The sequence below is a fragment of the Mustela putorius genome, unplaced genomic scaffold (genome assembly GCF_011764305.1).
Source record: "Mustela putorius furo isolate JIRA1106 unplaced genomic scaffold, ASM1176430v1.1 tig00000122_pilon_pilon_pilon, whole genome shotgun sequence".
Classification (NCBI taxonomy): domain Eukaryota; kingdom Metazoa; phylum Chordata; class Mammalia; order Carnivora; family Mustelidae; genus Mustela; species Mustela putorius.
The window spans coordinates 3,832-7,662 of record NW_025421287.1 but is presented as its reverse complement, the minus strand read 5'-3'; positions in this window follow the sequence as shown (position 1 = coordinate 7,662).

Genomic DNA, 3,831 nt, shown 5'->3' with positions numbered 1-3,831 from the left:
GAGGGTGTTTTAGATGGTTGGATATATTTACCTGGCTTCCTCCAGGTAAGAATTGAACCATATAATCGAGTGATTTAACCTTTTTCGCCCATCTCCAAAATCAATCAATAATCCACTTTGGTGAACCTCCGACAATATTTATAACAAGATTCTCAGAGTAGAGCTTAAATACCAGAGGTTAAGGAGGAAGGAAGTAGGAACTGGGAAACCATTCCATTTATTAGAGTGAAACAATATAAAAATATTGGAAATAAATTTGATAAGAAAAAGCAGAATTATATGAAGAAAACCATAAAGTCTTTTGGAAAGACAGAAAACAAAATCTGACCAATTAGAAAGATAAACTATGTTCTTGGATGAGAAGATTTCATTGATATCATAAAAATTAGAATACAATTAATTGAATATTAACTAGATTGCACAGGATTTCTTATTTTGGATTGCACAAAATAATCTAAAAGTTTTTTGGAGAAAATAAATGAACCAAGAGCAGGTAAGATTATTATGAAAAGGAATAGTGAGGGCAATCTACCTTAGTGGATATGCTATAAAAATGACAATACAATTACATACATGTATATATAATTAAATATAAAATGAAGCCCGGTGGCAATAAATTTACATATAATTGACTGTTAATAATATTGAACTGCTATCGTATAGCATGTACCCTATAGTACATCACAGAATCCAGCTGAATTAGAGTTAAATATACGAAAACCAATATGAATGTTGCAAGGAAAAAACTTAGGAAGCTAGAGGTACAATATAGGAGTCAGAGAAATCATCTCCACTGGAAATGGTGAGAGTTCGAAAAGATTAAAGGCTGACATTTGACTACATACAAATTCAAATTTTTTGAATGACAAGAGATATCATTAATATACAAATACAGATCAGCAACATATATTTTAATAAAGATGACAAGGGTTTAATATCCAAACTATATAGGAAAGTAGTCTGAAAACTAACTTAAAAAAAATGGGGAAAAGGATAAGAGGAATTCACAGAGTAGCAGAATTAAACTGCCAGTATATTAATAAATATGGGTGGAGGGAGCCAAAGTCTATGGTAGTGAGATAAATGCAAATTAGATAAATAATGAGATTATTAGTTTGCATACATGAGATGGTTTAAAACATTAAGAGTTATAATTCTAATTATTGGTAAGGATGCAGCGAAAGGTTATTCCTATACACTGGGTGGGAAAATTCTCAAGTCTTAAGACTTTGGGAACTTCAGAGCCAAAACTTGTAAAACCGTGTAATTAAAACAATACACACAGACACCACACATACATCTTGTACTCAGTATCCAACTCCTGGATATCTCTTCCATAGAATATATAGCACAAAATATAAAGTCCTATGTGTGAGGATGTTTATAGTAATACTGGAACAAAATTAAAGGCCTCGATCAAAACAAGAACTGTAAATAAGCTATAAGATACCTACACCACACATATGATACAACCATTTAAAAACAATGAATTAGAACTATATAAGTTGACTTGGAGACATTTATACAAGGTTATCATTATATACATAATATACAAGATATGGAGAGAGTAACAATTAATACGATACCATCATGGTAGCAATGAAAAAAAACCATTATGTGTTTATACATGCATGCATGTGTATTTTCTATCATGATTGATGATAAGACATGCAAATAATATAGAGAGGATACGTAATAGATTATTAAAATGGGTTAATGAGGAGATTTTTTTTTTAGAAAAAGGGAGGTGGAAATTCAAGCCCAAAGTAAGGAAATAGTAGACTGCATTAAAAGGGTGGGAACATGTATGTATAACCACCATTTATGTTTGTCATGTGTGGAAAGGTGATGAAATTAAGATAATTAAAAATATTAAAGCAGAAATGTGATAGCATGATTTCAATTAAAATGTTCAGCAATATTAAAAATTAAAAGGTGTGATTCTTCACCTTAAAAACTCAATAGATGGGGCACCTAGGTGGCCCAGTCAGTACAAGCGTCTGACTCTTGGTTTTGGCTCAGCTCACGATTTCATGGGTCCTGCATCGAGCCCAATGGGGCTCTGTGCTCAGTGTAGATTCAGCTCTCTAAAATTCTCTCTCTCCTCTCTCCCTCTGCCTCACCCCCCCCCCATCCCCCGGCTATTGTGTGCACACAGTATGTGGGCATTGCAACGCTCTCTCTCTCTTGCTCTCTCTCTCACAAATATAAAATTTTAATTGGAAAATGAAAAACCAATGGATTGGAACAGAGGGAAACACTTCCTAACTCACTCTATGAGGCCAACATTACCCTAATACCAAATTCAGATAAAGACCACTAACAAGAATGGAAAATTACAGACCAATATATATACCTCATGACACAGGTGCAAAATATTCAAACACATTTTTACCAAGTCAAATCCAAATGATGTATTAAAAAGAATATATAACCACAGTCAAGTGGGATTTATCCAGGTATTTGTAAATCCAGTTTCACATGCAAAAATCAATTAAGGTAATCCATCCTATCAACATACGATCATACGGTCATATTGTTCAATGCATAAAAAACATTTGACAAAAACGCAAAAAGCCATTCATGAGAAAAACTGTCAGCAAAGTAGGAATACTGGGGAAATTCCTCAGCTTAATAAAGAACATCTACTAAAAAACGTACATATAACATCACACTTCTTAGGGATTAACCAGATGCTTTTCTGCTAACATCAGGAATAAGGACAGGATGTCCCTTCTCACCAATCCTATTCAACAGCAACGTCCTAGTTAATGTAAGAAGATAACACAAGACAACGAAAATGTATACAGATCGGGGCACTTCTGGTGTCCTTTCTCCTATGAGGACCTTGGGCCCCGGATCCACATGTGATTGAAGGGTGCAATCTCTAAAACTGGAGTGGGGTAGAAGCAGGCCAAGTCCCCCCTTCTTGCCTTCGGGGGACCACCGGCTCAGGATCAGACCATGGGCCCAGAACTTGAAAACATAGATAGAGGGACATGGGCAAGGTGCTAAAGTTGCTGCCTGGGGGCTGGCACCATGGCCTACAGCACACTCATGAGTCTGTTTCACCACAGAAAGGTGGGCACAGAGCCATTTTCTCTAATCAGATGAGGGCCTTCACTTCAGGACCCGCCTGGTTCCAGTTACCCCATCATCCAGGACATTCAGGCTGGACCCTAAAAAATGTCCTCTCCCACAGGCACAAAAGACCTACAGATGGTAAGCATCTTCCTGTGAGTGCGATGTCTCAACCCAATGTCATGGAGCTTCCCAGCATTGTACCAGTGCCTAGAGCTAGACTAGGAGGAGTGATGGACTGCCATCAGCTGACAAGGAGGTGCCTGAGGATGGTGTGGCCAAGTTCCAATACCTCGCAGCCAATTATCAGGGAGCCCCAGGGACATCCTTGTTGATCTCATGGGCACGGACAGAGAAGGGTGAGCTGAGGAATTCGGCCTTATCCTGGTTGATCTCATGGGCACGGACAGAGGAGGGCTGAGGAATTCGGCCTTATCCTGGTTGATCTCACGGGCGCTGACAGAGAGGGCTGAGGAATTCGCCTATTACACTGGATGATGTTAGTCATCACAGAGCCTGAGCTTTAGCTGAGAGAGTATTACAGCTGCTATGGAAGCCAAACAAGTAGCTCAGCAGGAGGCCCAGGGAAGCCCATGTTCAGGTGGAAAAAACAGCAAAGCAGAAACAGCAGCAGAAGGCTGTGTAGGCTGAAGGTGAGGCTGAGGCCACCAGGATGCTTGGAGAAGAGCCCTAGGCAGAGACCCCTGGCTACGTTGGACTGTTTGCAAGATCTAGGAAGCCAATGAAACA